Raw genomic sequence first — 19,070 nt, 5'->3', positions numbered from 1 at the left:
ATGATTGGCTGAGATAATGGATAGGCTGGACATGCCGAAAGATGAGTTCAGATTAGTATGCCATGTAGCATGCTTCTGTCTATAACATGAGCTGCTCAGTATGTGTAGATAATCCTTTCTACCATGTCAAACATGAGGAACTGAAAACTGCTGTCCTGAATTTAACAGGCACTATCGACAAAGATCAGTGGGGAAAAGTTGTGATGGAATACTTTCTGGACATGCCGAAAGATGAGTTCAGATTAGTATGCCATGTAGCATGCTTCTGTCTATAACATGAGCTGCTCAGTATGTGTAGATAATCCTTTCTACCATGTCTTTTTTGAAAGATGTCATGAGGAACTGAAAAACTGCTGTCCTGAATTTAACAGGCACTATCGACAAAGATCAGTGGGGAAAAGTTGTGATGGAATACTTTCTGAAGGACGATCGTGCCATGCTGACTCTCTCTGACTCTGAAAATGAATCAGACGATGAGGAAATCCCTGATTTAGGTAAAACACCTTTTCGTTGAAGCAGTCGTTGTAGAGTCCTCTGGTGACAGTGATGGGGAAGAAGCGGCAATCAACAGCGTGGTTGTCATGGAAGAAGTTGACCGAGTTTTGAAATCAGTGGAACGCCCAGTGGAAGCAGAGAATAACAGCTAAAGAGATTGAGAAAATTCTGCCGTTTGATTGAAAATATGCAGAGGGAGTCGAAAAGAGAACACAGAAGGCTGTTGTATAAAACACCTGTCTTCGGGTTACATCTTCAAACTAAGGGCAACCATGGCATCCATGACAGAGAGGGAGAAGCGTTCATCCAAGTCTAGTTAGGTACAATTTCAGATATTATACATGTTTAGTTTTTTGTCAGAAAGTAATTTACATTGCAAGTTAAAGCATACTGTTAGCTAGCTAACGTTAGCTGGCTGGCTTGCTAGCTAACATTATATGTCAAATGTGTACTGTTGGGGGTACTGGAGGACCAGGGTTGGGAAACACTGGATTAGGATATAAACCAAGGACTAGATCAAATGTATTTTTGCTACTACTTTCACCTCTTTCATTTTTTGGTTGTTTACTACACTACCTTACTCACTCTGTTTAGCACATGGCCTCAAATGTGAATACTTAAAGAGATGGGTGGGGCTAAGGTTTAATGTGTGTAGACCAGTGGCGGTCGGTGCCGTTCAAGATGCAGCATATTGGATGGCTGTCATTCATATTCCATTCACCCAGCTCAATGTAACATTGATAGGTTTAGGCTATTACATGACAGTTGCATTTTCCCTGTACCCATCATGAGGTTGCTACAACATAGCTTATGACACATTCAATACCGCCTTGCACACTCTTGCCTGCATCTAGCCGATCTAGGGAGTAATCATTAGTCCAACAGTTGAAAATGTGAATTTTTATTGGACAAATTCAGGTATTTTTATCCCCGTTTCGTCCAGTGTTTTTGAACAGAATCGGTGGAATGAATACACCCGCGATCACACGCAAACACAGTTCACTTTCATAGTATCCACATGAAAACAGCAACTCTCTACGTGCTCTCCTCCTCGCACCTTTTTCCTTCGCTTGTGGACATCAGTGCACAACACATCATCTGTCTGTGACCAGACAAAAAAACCTTTCCAAGCCAAACCTTCATATCATGACCACTATAACCACCACACACCGCCTGCATCGTCGTCACGTCATAGTCAACATAGCTACTATAACAAATGTGTTAGTAAACCCTCTACAATCATGCAGTACAGTGTACAGTCAGAAAGCGGTGGCAATAAATTAATAAAACCAAATGCTTACCTTGACTTGGAAGAATCCCAGTGTTGGATAGCCATAGCCAGCTAGTTAACAGAGCATCCCTCTCTGTTTGAGCTGAGTGTTTGAGTGGGCTAAACTAGCTAGCTGCATTCACTAGCTAAGTGAAAGTAAGAAAAAATACAACCAAATATAGCTAGCTCTAGCTCTCACTTCTCCTTAATTTTGGAAGAAATTAATTTGTTCAAAACTGTTAGACTATTGTCTTTCTCTCTCTTTGAGGCAACTACTCACCACATGTTATGCAATGCAGTGCTAGCTAGCTGTACGTTTTGCTTTCAGTACTAGATTCATACTCATATTTTGATTGGGTGGAAAACATGTCAGTTCATGCTGCAAGAGCTCTGATAGTAACTTCCGGAAGACGTCCTCCAACCTATGTCTATCGAAGGGGGCGAGAACCATGAGCCTCCTAGGTTTTGTAGTGAAGTCAATATACACCATGGTGCTACCCTACTGAGTGCTGTTGAGGCTACTGTAGACCTTCATTGCAAAACAGTGTTTTAATCAATTATTTGGTGATGTGAATATATTTAGTTTAGTTTTATCTAAAAATGATAACTTTTTTAATGTTTCACTATTTGTATTTTTATGAAATTCACTGAGGATGGTCCTCCCCTTCCTCATCTGTGGAGCCTCCACTGGTGTAGACAAAGAGCTCTCCCGTAGGCGTACCAAAACATTCAAGGGCCATTTTCTCAAAAATGGGGAAACAAGTTCATCAACTTTCAAAGCAGAATTACTTTCCCATTGTTCCTCAACTGTAGTGTATGATAGAGTGTCTTGCGAAAGTATTCACCCCCCTTGGCATTTTTCCTATTTTGTTGCCTTCCAACCTGGAATTAAAATAGATTTTTTTTTGGGGGGGGGGTGGTATCATCTGATTTACACAACATGCCTACCAATTTGAAGATGCAATTTTTTGGGGCGAGAAACATTCACAAATAAATATTTTGCACCTTCAAATTGGTAGGCAAGACAAAAAAGACAGACAGAAAAACAGAATACTTGAGCGTGCATAACTATCCACTCTCCCACTCCCCCCAAAGTCAATACTTTGTAGAGCCACCTTCTGCAGCAATTACAGCTGCAAGTCTCTTGGGGTATGTCTCCATAAGCTTGGCACATCTAGCCACTGTGATTTTTACCAATTCTTCAAGGCAAAACTGCTCCAGCTCCTTCAAGTAGGATGGGTTCCGCTGGTGTACAGCAATCTTTAAGTCATAACACAGATTCTCAATTGGATTGAGGTCTGGGCTTTGACTAGGCCATTCCAAGACATTTAAATGTTTCCCCTTAAACCACTTGTGTGTTGCTTTAGCAGCATGCTTAGGGTCATTGTCCTGCTGGAAGGTGAACCTCCGTCCCAGTCTCAAATCTCTGGAAGACTGAAGCAGGTTTCCCTCAAGAATTTTCCTGTATTTAGTGCCATCATTCCTTCGATTCTGACCAGTTTCCCAGTCCCTGCCGATGAAAAACATGCTGCCACCATCATGCTTCACTGTGGGGATGGTGTTCTCGGGGGGATGGGAGGTGTTTGTGCCAGACAGCGTTTTCCTTGATGGCCAAAAAGCAACATTTTTGTCTCATCTGACCATAGTACCTTCTTCCATATGTTTGGAGAGTCTCCCACATTCCTTTTGGTGAACACCAAACATGTTTGCTTATTTTTTTCTGGCCACTCTTCCGTAAAGCCCAGTTCTGTGGAGTGTACAGCTTAAAGTGGTACTACGGACAGATACTCCAATCTCCGCTGTGGAGCTTCGCAGCTCCTTCAGGGTTATCTTTGGTCTCTACTTTTGCAAGGCACTGTATACACTTTCTAGCTTTAAGGATCTACTTTTATCCAATGTATTAAAAAAAGTGCTACATAGGACCGCATCGAGCTGGTCGGTCACATATGGACAAAGCCAGTGGGACAAGAGGCCATTCCTAGACTAAGGGTCAGTATAGATAAAGAGCGATAAGTAGACCTCTGAGAGAAACATTTTAAGAGTGAGGGAGAAGCTGAGAAAAAGACAGGGAGAGAGAGATGGACAGGAAGACAAAAGGGAAGAGACAGGTAGAGTGCATCAGTGGGGGAAGGGGGTCATAGATGATAAGATAAAGAAGAAAGAGTGGGAGATTGCGAGAGAGAAAGAGAGAGAGATAGAGAGACAGCGAGAGAAAGACAGAAAGAGAGAGAGAGAGAGAGAGAGAAGCTTGTAGGCCAAAATCTGGGCCCTCCTATGCCCTCTTGTCCTCCAGTCATCCTGACTTCTGTATGGCTCAGCAGGCCTACACACACACACACACACACACACACACACACACACACACACACACACACACACACACACACACACACACACACACACACACACACACACACACACACACACACACACATCGAGAACAGAAGTGGGTGCGGTAGACTACAAGACCAGTGTATGCAAAGGCCATTTGAATAAGACATTAACCTGAAAACAACAGACGCTGGCTGTTGTGGAGATGTAGCCGGTCTGGTCTGGTCTGTCGCGGGGAGACCTGGCAGAGACCTGACAGCCTGCAGATACCCGGCTTCACTCACCCTCCCTCCCACCCTCCGACCCAAGGGGTTGGCACGGTAACCGCAAGGCAACGTGGGCAGATCTGACAGACGGGGCTCTCCTCCCCCCCTCGGCCTCATGGGAGAAATAATCCGCACACTGAGTGAACTCTTCCTCCACACACAGACAGAGAGAAACAGGGAGAGAGCGAGAGAGAGAGGTCATGATCAGATGAGCTCCTGCATTTTTCCCCATGTTCTTAAAAAAATATAGATTTAGAGTTAGATAAACTTGGATTTTTTTGTCAGCAATATATACAGGATGCTACCCTCTACAGCTAACCTTCATTCCAAATCAAAACTCAAAACCTCCAACCTGATTTTGGACAGAATTACGTAATCACCTGGAAGGTTTACAACTACCAAAGAGTATTATTCCAACGCTATACAGCAAATGAGCTTGAAAATAACAGAAACCCGAAAACACCATACAACCTGCAACTGAGTGAGTAATGTTTAGTCTGAAGCTATATTTTATTTCCAAAAGCCAAGAAGAAAATGCATTACTTTATGAGGACTGAATGCTAAATTAAGGCTGCCAAGCTTGATACAACTTCAATTAGCACTGACGTGTCAAGTGAGAGGTGTCAAAGCCCAACAATGGCAGGAGAGTCACACAGTCTACTCCAACCAAATGGAGAGGCCTTAGAAGCGCCTCCCGCTGTTCAGAGGTAATTAAAATACAGTAACCTGTGTATGTAAAGAATGATAAGGCAAGAAAAGATCACAAAATGAAGCTCCTTATGGAAAATCAAGAGACACTTTTTGCTGACAATTATAAAAATGGGAACATCCGCAACCTCATCTTCCACACAGACCATCCCCTGGCATGGCACAGTGCTATATTAGCACACTACCCCTCTGTTAAGAGAGGGGGTGTTACCGAGGGGTGGAAACTCAGGATACTAGACACTAGACGAGGACTCTAAATCAGCTAATATAAATCCCTATAAGTTTGGAACAGTAATGGTACAGTAATGGTACCACCCCAACCCCCCAGACCTACACATAGAGGGAGGCAGGGTAACCTAGTGGTTAGAGCATTGGACTAGTAACCGAAAGATTGCAAGTTCAAAGCCCCGAGCTGACAAGGTACAAATCTGTCGTTCTGCCCCTGAATAGGCAGTTAACCCACAGTTCCTAGGCCGTCATTGAAAATAAGAATTTGTTCTTAACTGACTTGCCTAGTAAAATAAAGGTAAAATAAAAAAAATAAAATAAAAGAGGACCCACGCCAAGAGGACCTACATCCAGACCACAACACCACTGGCCACATACACACACCCACCCCAACTAATCAATACCCCCCAAAGTCAACCATGCCCACACCCCATTTAAGCCCCCTCAGATCAGATCTATGCCCCTCTTGCGCACCCCTGCAAAGTGTCCAGGCCGTGAGCGGGCAAACAGGCCCAACCCCCACTCTTGCCCAAGCCAATGGCATGTACCAGATGCTCAGCAGGCTCTGCTCACACTTACTGGCCTGAGGCCAAACCACACGACCAACAACATTGGACACTTTATGGAACACAAAGCCTTCACTATCTCATCCTGGAATATCCAAGGCCTCATCCTGGAATATCCAAGGCCTGAGGTCATCTGCCTTTGGCCTAAAGAGTAGGAACCTGGACTTCATCAAAGAAATTGTAAATACAGACATTGTCAACCTACAAGAAACCTGGTATAGAGGAGACGGACCCACTGGTTGCCCTCTAGGTTACAGAGAGCTGGTAGTCCCATCCACCAAACTACCAGGTGTGACACAGGGAAGGGACTCAGGGGGTATGCTAATTTGGTATAGAGCAGACCTAACTCACTCCATTAAATTAATCAAAACAGGAACATTTTACATTTGGCTTGAAATTCAAAAGGAAATGATCTTAACAGAGAAAAATGTCCTCCTGTGTGCTACCTATATCCCCCCACTAGAATCCCCATATTTTAATGAAGACAGCTTCTCCATCCTGGTGGGGAAAATCAATCATTTCCAGGCCCAGGGACATGTACTAGTCTGTGGCGACCTAAATGCCAGAACCAGACAAGAACCTGACACCCTCAGCACACATGGGGACAAACACCTGCCTGGAGAAGACAGCCCTTCCTCCCCCATATGCCCCCCGAGGCACAACATAACCAACAAAAACGGTGTCACAACTCCTGCAGCTCTGTCGCACGCTGGGTATGTACATAGTCAATGGTAGGCTTCGAGGGGACTCCTATGGTAGGTACAGCTATAGCTCATCTCTTGGCAGTAGTACTGTAGACTACTTTATCACTGACCTCAACCCAGAGTCTCTCAGAGCGTTCACAGTCAACCCACTCTGACACTCCTATCAAGACCACAGCAAAAATCACAGTCTACTTGAACAGAGCAATACTCAATCATGAGGCATCAAAGCAAAAGGAACTCAGAATTATTAAGAAATGCTATAGATGGAAGGAATGTAGTTTGGAAACCTGCCAAAAAACAATTAGGAAACAACAAATTCAATCCCTTTTAGACAACTTCCTGGACAAAACATTCCACTGTAATAGTGAAGGTGTAAACTTGGCAGTAGAAAATCTTAACAGTATATTTGACCTTTCAGCTTCCGTATCAAATCTAAAAATCTCAAATAGAAAACTGAAGAAGATGAACAACAATGACAAATGGTTTGATGAAGAATGCAAAAATCTAAGAAAGAAATTGAGAAACCTGTCCAACCAAAAACATAGAGACCCGGAAAACCTGAGTCTACGCCTTCACTATGGTGAATCACTAAAACAATACAGAAATACACTACGGGAAAAGAAGGAACTGTAAATCAGCTCAATGTAATTGAAGAATCCATAGACTAACCACTTCTGGGAAAATTGGAAAACAATAAACAATCAACACCACGAATAATTAGCTATCCAAAATGGAGATGTATGGGTAAACCACTTCTCCAATCTTTTTGGCTCTATAACAAAGAACATACAGCAAAAACATATACATGATGAAAATGCAAATCTTAGAATCAACTATTAACTATTACCAGAACCCACTGGATCTGCAATTACCTTGGATGAACTACAGGACAAAATAAAAACCCTCCAACCCCAAAAGGCCTGTGGCGTTGATGGCATCCTCAATGAATTTATCAAATATACAGACAACATTGGTCATTCAAGGCTAAAGTGGATTGTTTGCGAGACATTTTGGATGACTCAGTCAGTTCAATTTTTTTTTCATGTTCCAATCGATGCACGTTGACTAGAGCGCCTCATTGTTCTGTTCCTTGAGCTACCGTCATTATACCACAATGTGCCAATTCAATTAGGTTGCCATCCCCTATAATTCAAATAAATGAAGGCTTATGTCAAAACAATCAATATATAAACACAAAGGAGGAAAGGTGGAGGGGAAGTCAAGAAATAAATTGAAAAGCATTCTTAGAAACAGGGGGAGGGATTTGGCTCAGTAAATTGTGTCGTAAATACAGAGGCTGAAATAATCAACCACATCTCTCCTTTAAAGATCAATTGAAGATGACTCTTGTTAAGGTGCCATTTGATGGTGTGTGAGTCCAGAATATGTTTTTAACTATTGTGGGCAAAGCAGCATTTTCACTACTGCGTGTATTTCTTTCTAAACCATTTGGTGTTGTTTTGACTAGTGCGAGTAGTAGCAGTGTTTTGACTGCTGTAAGAGGTCAAGTTGAGTGTCAAGAGTGTCATGTCTTCAGTATGATGCTGTGTGAAGTCTTTGCACTAGAACTACCTTGTGGTATTCAGAATAAAGGGTACAGTTAACTCTTAAGACAACTACGTAGTGCACTCTTTAAAGCAGAACTGAACTAAAAAAAAACAACTTCTCTAGTTGAAAATGACATATGTGACATCGATATTAGTCCGAAACATTTATTCCAATGCCAAAATTGAATAGAAATTGGCAAGTAGTAACATTTTTGTCATAAAGTCAGTATAATCCAAAAGAGAGTTTTGTGAGATTTGTGTACATGAGTTAGTCGTGACTTACTTAACGGTTGGGTTTTGATTTCGACAATACTGACTTGCCGCCTACCGTGGGATAAACAGTTGCAGTGATTGTGGTCTATCCAATCGTACAGCTGCACACAGACAATGAGACAGACTTGGCCAGCAGCACAGCAGGTCAAACTTGGTTTACATAACACAACAGCGTCACACATTTTTTTGACTTGAGAAATACTGCACCACACACCTTAGCTTGTAAAATTGCTAACTAAAAGCTCCTCGGCAAAAACATCCAAATTAATTACAGATTTGCTTGAGTTATCTTAGAATCATTCTGACTATTTTGAGGAAGTGATACTGGCTTTGTTCCTATGGTGTCCAATGAGGGGCAAACTTAAGTAACTGCCAAATCGAACCACACCCCCAAGACTAAAATCTTAATGAGCAACAGAAAAACATGCATAATCGGTGCGCTCAGTCACTCTTTAAAACACTGTGTATAGTGTTTGCATAGTGTTTAAACTATATGCAGAACAATGTTTAAAATATCAGGAGTGTTCAGACTATTGCAAAAAGACCTAGGTTTGGTGCATAAAGTGCATAGTTAGGTGGTTATGCAAAGCACTCGAATGTTCTACAAGGTATTTGAACAACAGTGTTGTTTTGAATACATAGAGTATTTGGGTCAGACTATCGAGGGCAGTGTAGTGTAGTGTTCCGACAACAGTAGATGTGGGACAATACTGTTCGGAGCACGGGGGAGAGATCCTGGTTGGCGGGAAGTATAGAAATACACCAAACTGACAGGTTGTATAATAATTAGCCCTTACATAACCATAGGGATAATACACCTGCTTTTGACAACAGTGGTCATATCCAGTATCCACTGCCAGTTCTGTCACTGACCAGCACATACACAAATGCACACATAATAACAGGCATGCAGAGCACATATACCCACACAAATGTGTGCCCTCTACAGACAAGGCTACACACACACACACACACACACACACACACACACACACACACACACACACACACACACACACACACACACACACACACACACACACACACACACACACACACACACACACACACACACACACACACACACACACACACAGCGTGCATGGAAGAGGACCAGAGCAGACCTCACTCTCAGTAGGAGACTATAGGACTAGCTGTTCCAGGTGTAACCTGCCATCTCTCTCACAGGTCCCTGACAGATAGAGTACAAGCAGCAGGGCTGGAGGAGGGAGAGAGCTGGAGACAATGTGTGAGGGAGAAAAATAAAGACAAAGAAGGTAGCCACTTTCAGCATGGCGAGGGATGGGTCGGGTGGGTTGGAGCGGAGAGATGGAGTGAGAAAGAGAGAGTGAACGAGAGACAAAGAGAGAGTATGGACTTCCACTATGGCGGGGGGAATGAGATTAGCTAGGCTGACTGCCTCAAACCAGTCTCCTCTGAAAGGACCAGACACTGCTGTCAGCCTGAGCCCTGCGGAACATCAAACCTTCGCCCAACACCCCTGACGGTTAGCCCGGCATATTTAACAGACCCTGTCTATTATAAACCTCATCTTCCAGGCAAAGTAAAGCACTCTCCACTCACGTGCACACAACCCAGTTTCCTTTTCACCACCACTTACACCAACCGTAACACCTATCATACCGTCACTGTCATGGTCCAAACCTGACGACGAGAGGACACTTATTAAACCGACACTGTCATCAATCTGCCGCTCACGATTACACCCGCTTCACTCAGGGAGAGAATTGACATACTCCACAGATGAATCATGGAGAGTTTGGGGGCTTGTCAAGGGAGGTGAGGGCTTGGGTGGGGTGGGGTGGGGGCGTGTTGGCAGGCAGCAGTGGGGCTGCAATATCCCTGAAGCTTCGCTGAGGGGTGTGTGAAGAATAAGGGGGTGGGGGGGAGAAGGGAGTCGGCGATATCGCGACGTGAGCAGCTGGTAGGGGATAAGCAGAAAGGCTCCACAGGGGAAGCGCCTTTAGCGTGTCAGGCTCCGTCTGCAGGTTTTCCCTGATGATATGGGCGAAAGAAACAGAAAGATAATGTTGGCTAGCGCTCTTACACTGCTGGCAGCAGTTGGATGGATGGTTGGAATGTGTGTAGGTAAGGGAGAGAGTGAAAGGAGGGGAGAGAAGGGGGGCTGTGTGTGTGAATTTGTTTGAAGGGTTTCACTTCTAAGCAATTCTGAGTGGTCCAATTTCAATCACATTCACTCACACCTGCGGCTGGAATGTGCTGAAATTCTCCATGGCAACCACTGACATAGTCCCTTTAAATCTGGGCTCATGATTTCAGAGGTACCATAAGAGGAAGGGGCCTTCGTTTTCATCTTGAATGGTGGCTTACCTTAAAAGTGTCTGCAATGTATTTTTTGTTGTTGATTAAGTATAGTCTTTCAGTTCTGGCACTGAGGCGCACGCAGAACTCGTCTCACACTGTGCCTTTCCTTCCCATTTGATGCAATTAGTATGCTCCTGACATTCAGCCGCTTTAAAGGCAAAGTGATCCTTAAATTGAGCAATACCCTAAGGACCATTACAGAGCTGCACTTACAGGGCTAAAGCTGTGCTCATACGGACGTTATCTTTGCTTTGATGAGTTTGTTTTTTAATTGGGATGTTTTTTTTTTAATTGGAGGCCTTGGCATCGTTTCTAGTTGAGTTCAACTTTGAACCTGACCTAGTGAATCTTCCTTGACCTTTGAGGGATGTTGTTGACAATAGCCATCTGGTTTACAGTACCTGAAGCCCCCCCGCCCATTGCTTTGATGCTATTCCACCATCAGAAGACCCCAACAGCTATTGGAGAAATGAAAGAAGGGTCCATTGATTGAGGCCTAAGATCATTCTCCCACAAAGCGTCGCCTTGAAAATAAAGCCCATGTTGAGGCGGCATAACACTTGGTCATGCCAAGTATATGTTGCAGGGAGAGATGAAGTGAAGGGGAGGAGCATGCTGTTCCCACCCTCCAACCACGTATCACAAGTCTCTAGTAATGAAGAAGCCTTGTATGAAACAATCCCTTTACATAACCCACAGATTTACCACTTGTACACACTCAGGCCAGAGATCACACCCACACAAATACCCAGTCACACCAAATCCACAGATGTAGCTAGTACACACTTGACGCCACACTCACCCACCTTTAAGTACGTATGTACGTACAACAGACACACACACCAGCTAAACCGGCAGATACCACACCCGGATGTGACAACATACTGTTGTTACTAGTATAATTAGAGTACTAACTAACAAACTAAACCCCAACACGAGACAACTACCAACACGCCAGACGGTCAGACGAGCACACATACACACGTTTAGTTCTTCTATCCTCATGGGGACCTAAAATGTATTTACATTTACCTAACCCTAAACGTAATCCTAACCCAAACCATAAACCTAAACCTAATTCCTAACCCTAACCTAACCATTAACCCCTTATCCTAATTGCGACCCTAAACCTAACCCCTAAGCTTAAAATAACCTGTCTTCATGGGGACGTGGGATATGGGGAGAAGTTTCCTTGTTATACTATCCTTGTGGGGACTTTGGAGAATTTTAAGTCCCAACAAGGATAGAACCCCCCCTCCCCCCCCTCCCCCATGTGTGGGGACCTGTGTGGGGACCTGTGTGAACCCGGGGACCTGACAGTACTTCCTCCTGGTCTCTGGCAAATGGGCAAGATGCCACACCTCTCTGAAGAGAAGTGATTTTGATGGCCAGTTTCAACAACAGTGTCAACAAACACTGCAAGACAACTGTAAAAGTGCTGTAAGCAATTTGGTAACCACTGATCAAGGCTGTACACAGACTCTGGCTGCATTTTACACTGAAATGGCGGAAGGCAATATGAAACTCCACTTAATAGAGGGCAAGATGGGCTATAGGCATATTTCTGATAGTTTCCCAGTAAATTAAGCCTTGATCAGCAAAGTGGAGAGAAATAGGAAGATGGAAGGAATAGCTTATGCAACAAGATGCAGCCACGGCTTTAAAAGCTTTACGTTTGAACTTCCAGTTGGTTCAGTTTTCCACCTGACAACCACATTATGTCAGTCACCTGGGTAAAACCTGTATCCGTGCTTCAGTTGGCTCAGGTTGTCCCTAGATAACTAGGCAATAATCCATCTTGTGATGTGGTCGGCTATATTTGACACTTCACATAAGCATTCAGCCATTTAGGTATTGAAATACGGACGACTGGATTCACCTGATAACCTGAAAACTATCATGGGTGTTGAGGTCTGCCCAAGTTTGACGTCAGTTGCCAACCAACCAGTTAGAAATGAGATTTCATTAGCACCCATAGCAACCTGGCTTACTGTCTTCAAAGGCTACTGCCGACCAGGATGCACGTGAAGATGTAATAAGTGGGGAAAGGAGGAAAACCATTATGATAGTAATTCAAAGAAGAGGAATAGTTTGTCACATGGAAATATCTATGGGGAGAAGAAAAAAGCTATTTGGAGAGGGAAAAATGCTGTAGCCTATATATCACAGGCATAATATGAGGGGGGAAACGAGAGCTGCTGAATGAGCAACTGAATGACAGCAATTTTATAGCATTTGGACAAGAAAATGACCATACCCTATTTTCACAAGGGGATAATTATTAACGACTAAAGTGGCCGTAGTAGGTCCGCGAGAGATGGAGTGAGCGGTGGCAGTTGATAGGTGCTTGATGGGGGCTTGTAGAAAGCAAAGCAGAGCATCCACTGTCACAAGCTCTTTTAGCAACTCATTTTCCAGCCTGATCTCATAGACTAGATGTAACATAGTATATGAAAATTGGTAGGTAGCCTAGTGGTTAGAGCTTTGAGCCAGTAACCGAAAGGTTGCTGGATTGAATCCCGAGCTGACAATGTAAAAATCTGTTGTTTTTTCCCCTGAACAAGGCAGTTAACCCACTGTTCCCCGGTAGGCTGTCATTGTAAATAAGAATGTGTTCTTAACTGACTTTGCTAGTTAACTAAAGGTACTCAAATTAGTATGATATGTTATGTTTGGTATGGTTACATAAAACAGATGGAAAAGGGTGGTTGGCAAGGGTGGGTGGGTGTATAATGCAAACGTCTAGCAAGTAAAGTTTGCGAGTTTGAATCTTATCATGGACAACTTTAGCATTTTAGCAACTTTTCAAGTACCTACTACTTTTTAGCTACTTTGCATGTTCGCTAACCCTTCCCCTAACCCTAAACTTAACCCTTGTAGCTAACCCTTCCCTTAACCTAGGTATCCAGATTATCGTAGTATTATCATAGCATCATACCGTCCTTCTCTTATACTGGGATATATGGTATTATCGGCTTAGTACACAAGGGAGCCCCCCCCCCCCAAAAAAGCCTCTTGGGCATCTATTTCCAGAATGTTAACAAAATCAGCACAAATAATAGTGAATTTCCATGGAGGCTGATCGCTAAATATGCTAACGAGCACAAACGAAAATAAACAAATTTCGAAGATAGGCAATCCAGCTCATAAAGTTATACATATATAGGTAGGAGCTACTGAATGTCATTTTTGTTGAGTTTGGACATGTAAAAGCGAATGTGAATGAGAGACGTGCAAATTAACAACGTTTTGACGCATGCTTGTCTGAAGGAAGAACAGTACTGGCTCTGGAGCAGCATGTGTACACCCTGTGTATTTGTGGTATCTGGAGTCTCTAGGGCAATGGGCCTCCCTGCTCTGCTCAGAGAAGATAGGGAGGAGAAGAGGGTCCGAGAACGAAGAGGAGAAAAAAATGTAAGAAAATCAAGATAGTGGCAGCTGTAGAAATAAATAATCAAATGGATTTGACTTCTGAAACTTAGATGAACTAGCAAGTTAAATATAAGGTTTGGGTTAACGCAAAATTCTGCGTTTTTCACGCAGATTTTTTTTATGCATATTTTGCGGGGTTTTGTAAATGCAGGCGTAAAATGCTTCTTATTGTAATTTCTGTTTGGCATCAGACTAATTTTCTGCTTCAGTTGCTCTTCTCCACTCGGATGAGAATTCACGAACAGGCATTCTATCAGCAGACAGCGCTATGACTGAAATGTAGCTACTTTTCTCCGGTACTTTCACAGTGTAGCCAGACAACTTTTCTTGGATAAATGCAAGATTATCTTTTAGCTGGCTCCATTCTTTCTATGATAAACATTAGGAATATGATGGCTATGCATCGATTTTGCAAAAAATAACTTGCTTTTTCTTTGTAAGCTCTTTTACTTGTGTGCCTACCAGCCGAATAGTGTTCCACTTTGGTTGACATGTGATGAAAATGAAGCTATTTTCTGTCGAATGTGTTGCACTAATGTATTTTCTGTGAAGGAAAACTATAGTTGCAAGTCCCTGATCACTCTATTGAAGAGGGAAAAAAACACTTGACTTTCATTATTAAACGCGACCTGTCACTACACAACTTGACTCACCTGCTTCCGCTTTCTCCCCTGGTGCTATTTACAACACTTGACTGGCTCAACTGTTCTGGGGAACTACGTAATCTTCATAATGTAAAATAATGTGACAGGTGAAATGAAGTACGCAATCTGGTTTATCTCCCAAGGTATTGCACAAGTTGACTACAGGTATTTACTACTTTAAAATGTATTGAAAAACTTCAAAGGAATAGTTTCAACGCTAACCTTAACCCCTTACCCTAACTCCTAAACTGAACCCTAACCTTAACCCTAACCCCTAACGCTAACCCCTAGCCTAGTCAACATTAGCCAGCTATCTAAAGTTAGCCACCTAGCTAGAATTCGTAACATATCATATGTTTAGCTAATCCTTAACATATTTTACATTTTGCAAATTCGTAACATATAATACGAATTGTAATTAGTAACATTTGTAACATACCATACGAAACGTAACACATCAAACTAAATGGAGTGTCTTGGATTTACATACAGAATAATATGAAATGATCTTAGACCAGGTTGCGTTTTCAGAATACACCAAAAATCCAATCCAATTCCATTCACTCCATATGCTCCGAACAGGGTTTCCAAGTCTGTAGTATTCCTTCAAATTGGGCTACTTTGAAAACGCTGTCGGGGATGAAAATGTCTTGGTCGTAGGTTGCAGGATTTTGAGCTACTACTACATGCATGGTGGCCGCCATGGCATTTCTCTTCAAAAAAATACAAATCTATTCATTGTGACCTGCTGCTGCTGACTATCAGGCAATGAAGCAGAGGTATGTGTGTGTTGAGAGAGCACTGCAGTATTCCGCTTAGTCCACTATTGGCTGAGTCATTCATGTGAGTGAGAGGAGACAGCAGCACACCTGCACATCGTGACAACTTTTTACCAGTTGTAGGTAGGCTCTTTAAATTGTCATTTATGGGTAAGTGGAAATTTGAAGTGGAAGTTATGGAACTCCCTGGTGTGCTTCTGTTATGGGGAAAATCCTCAATGAAACTGACATTAAATGTGGAGAATGATACATTTGCATCTGTTGGCCATCAAGTAGCCTATTAATTTATATGCCATTGTAGGCTACTGCAGGCTACCATTGTGTAGCCTACCTGGAGCTGGCAAACAGATTTAATAAATAGCCTATAACTTCAGTGTATTGTTTTTATAACCTTGTGTTATTATGCAATTATTAAATGGCCATGTTTTGTTCATTAACTTTGAAGTTATAAAAGCTCTATCGCAATTGCCGATCAGTTGTTAGAACGCATTATATTGACTGTAACAGTCAGTCACATTAGGCTACAGGTTAAAAAGAATACTGGCTGTTGTTGACATGCAGTTCAGATCATATACATATTATTAGTATTTAATTCAGTGATTGAAATTATGACCCCATCCTCAGTAGCCTATTCCAGCAGGCTATTGGGAAACACAAGCACTCCTTACTTCGAAATCGCCAAGCTATTAATGTTGAATAAATTAGTATGTTAATTTGAACTAATCAAGCTTCTAAAATGTTCAATTTACATCTTGCTTATATCATGGCCAGGTTACTGTAAACTATCTGAAATAATATGTGGGCCTGTCAGGGGCAATAGGCTAGCTGTATCTAAGCAAAACATGGCAACGTTGAATTACAATCATAAACCCAGATTTTAGTCTGTAGCCTATGCCTATTGAAATGACAACAATTCAATCTCGTAAATGGGCCATTTATAACTGATGATAGGCTAAAGGCTGTATCCAGGCACTCTGTGTTGCATCGTGCTAAAGAACAGCCCTTACACGGAACCCAAACGGGCTGCGCACGTACGCCATCGTGCATAAATTAATTTTGTCCCCTACACCAAACGCGATCACGGCATGCAGGTTAAAATATCAAAAAAAAAAAAAAAGCATTAAACATTTATGGCAATTTAGCTAGCTAGCTTTCACTTGCAAGCTAATTTGTCCTATTTAGCTAGATTGCTGTTGCTAGCTAATTTTTCCTGGGATATAAACATTGAGTTGTTATTTTACCTGAAATGCACAAGGTCCTCTACTCCGAAAATGAATCCACACATAAAACGGTCAACCGAATCGTTTCTAGTCATCTCTCCTCCTAGGCTTTTTCTTCTCTTGACTTTATATTGCGATTGGCAACTTTCATAAATTAGGTGCATTACCGCCACTGACCTCGTTCATCTTTCAGTCACCCACGTGGGTATAACCAATGAGCAGATGGCACATAGGTACCTGCTTCTATAAACCAATGAGGAGATGGGAGAGACAGGACTTGCAGCGGGATCTGCCTCACAAATAGAACTGACTTCTATTTTAGCCCTTGGCAAGGCAGACACTCGTTGGCACGCGCGAGCAGTGTGGGTGCAATAATTGAATAATATAGATTTCTAAATGTATTTTGCAACGTGAGTGGTGTAGTCAGCCTGTTAGCTGTGGTATATTGGCCATATACCATACACCCTTGTGCTTAATCATAGCAGTCAAACAAGTTACATCGACATCCATTGATGGAAAATGATTTGGCTAGTTTAATAAGGGCAACTTATCTGTTCTCTTGCAACATATCAAATTCATTAATTACAATTGCAATAATTCGTGGTATGGTAAAAGGGTTTATTGTATAAATGTGGCAACTCCTGTCTTGCTCTGAAGAAAAATGTGCTAGTTTTCAGGCTTTTTCTGGGAGTTTTGAGGGGTCATTGGGCTAGAAACGTTATTAAGACCTGGCAACCCTGACTCCGAAACGGAAAGTTAAACATTGATTTTCCCTAAGAGCAAGAACTCCAATCCCCTTCACACGTAGCCTAGTCTACAATTTGGAAACATGACTGACGCTCACCATGAGTCCTCGTGTGAGAGAATTTGATATAGGTGTGGCACTTATGCGACTCACTCACGTATCGATTTTCACAACAAACACCACTACAAAATAACTTCTACTGTAATTTCAATGACCGTGACGGCATCGTCAGGGTGGTCACGCACAACGCACATGAGTACACAACTGTAGCATACGGTAAGGTAAGACTGAGCATATTGTAATAACCACACAAATATTTGGTGAATTGACAACAGGGTGAGTTTCATGTTTTAGAATGAGCTAAAACAATAGTCTAGGCTACTTATACCAAACTAGTCATGCCTAGGCTATTCTACTCGCATACATCCCTATTTGGAGATAGAGGTGCATGCACCGTTATTCCTGAGTTGCTATCAATAAACAGTCAAGTTTCTCCTAGCACCGACACCGATGGGTTGTTGCGTACACCCATGTCACAGCCAAATAATGTCGATTCAAAAGCAACAGCAATATTGCAGAAGTGTGAGACAATTCTGGTAACAATTATATAGCTCAATGTGTAGCCTATTCCACCGAAACAAAATGTACCACATCTGGCAAGACTGAAACGCGCATCTGCTACGTATCATAGGAATGAATGTCAGGAAGGTTGGCTGGCTACATTCACGGACACAATAAAAGATGCCAGACAAACACGACACAGAGGGAGCATATCAGTCTCAGTAGCTGGCAAGGAATGTCACGTGGTATTGATAATGCTATAAACTACATCTGATCAATAGGCTACCATACCTATTCACAACACATCACAGCATCTTGTTGGAGAAAACACTGTTGCTCGAATATCTTTGATCGGAACAGAGAACATTCGCTTTCCGAACACTTCAAAACATGACATTATCTCAAATAAACTCCACTAGGTTACTGCATGCGACTGAAGCGACGCCCCAGAACGCCAATGTGTTGACAGGTTGGTTACCTTCCGCAATTAAATCGCCGGTTTCAGGACCTTCTTGCGCGCAGCACTCCGAGCATAAACTTTTCTTAAACCCGGTGTTCGCCTGCTCGTTCTGGAGCCCTCTGTTCCAAGCAAGTCGGGAATGTGTTGAGCAACGGTTCAGTGACAACGTCAATTTCTTGGAGTCTCCACCCATGGCACAAAGAGAGACCCAATAGGCGGGTCGTTGAAACGGTCATTGGCTAAATCAACAAATAGAGTGTTATTACAAGGTAATTGAAAAGTGTGCGCAATATCGGTAACAATTTTCAATTCGTTCTGGAGTGAGGAATAGCCTAAATATGTCCTCTACTTTATGTTTCTCCCTGCGCAATTGTGATACATCATAAAGAATTACTATCATCAAGAGACATTCAAGAACAATTTAAAAACAGAATATCTAATATGAAATTCACCCAATGTAATAATTCCTGCTTGTTTTCAATCTAAGCAAAAAAG

The 19,070-nt window shown here is 42.5% G+C and overlaps 1 protein-coding gene across 5 annotated transcripts in view; it reads right to left on the bottom strand.

Annotated features, from left to right (window-relative positions):
* Nucleotides 1–18,731, bottom strand: part of LOC135555801 (junction plakoglobin-like) — a 58,666-nt gene extending 39,935 nt beyond the window's left edge. For 3 of the 5 annotated variants that reach the window (XM_064988537.1, XM_064988540.1, XM_064988541.1), the window contains exon 1: nt 18,594–18,731. The gene's annotated coding sequence lies outside the window, so the exon portion shown is untranslated. Of the gene's footprint in view, nt 1–4,270; nt 4,368–18,406; nt 18,530–18,593 lie in introns of those variants that run through there. The other 2 variants (XM_064988538.1, XM_064988539.1) reach the window with 2 other exon arrangements.
* Between the last annotated feature and the right edge of the window lie 339 nt (nt 18,732–19,070).

This window comes from Oncorhynchus masou, chromosome 15 (assembly GCF_036934945.1).
Source record: "Oncorhynchus masou masou isolate Uvic2021 chromosome 15, UVic_Omas_1.1, whole genome shotgun sequence".
NCBI lineage: Eukaryota > Metazoa > Chordata > Actinopteri > Salmoniformes > Salmonidae > Oncorhynchus > Oncorhynchus masou.
This window is presented reverse-complemented; position numbering and strand designations above follow the sequence as displayed.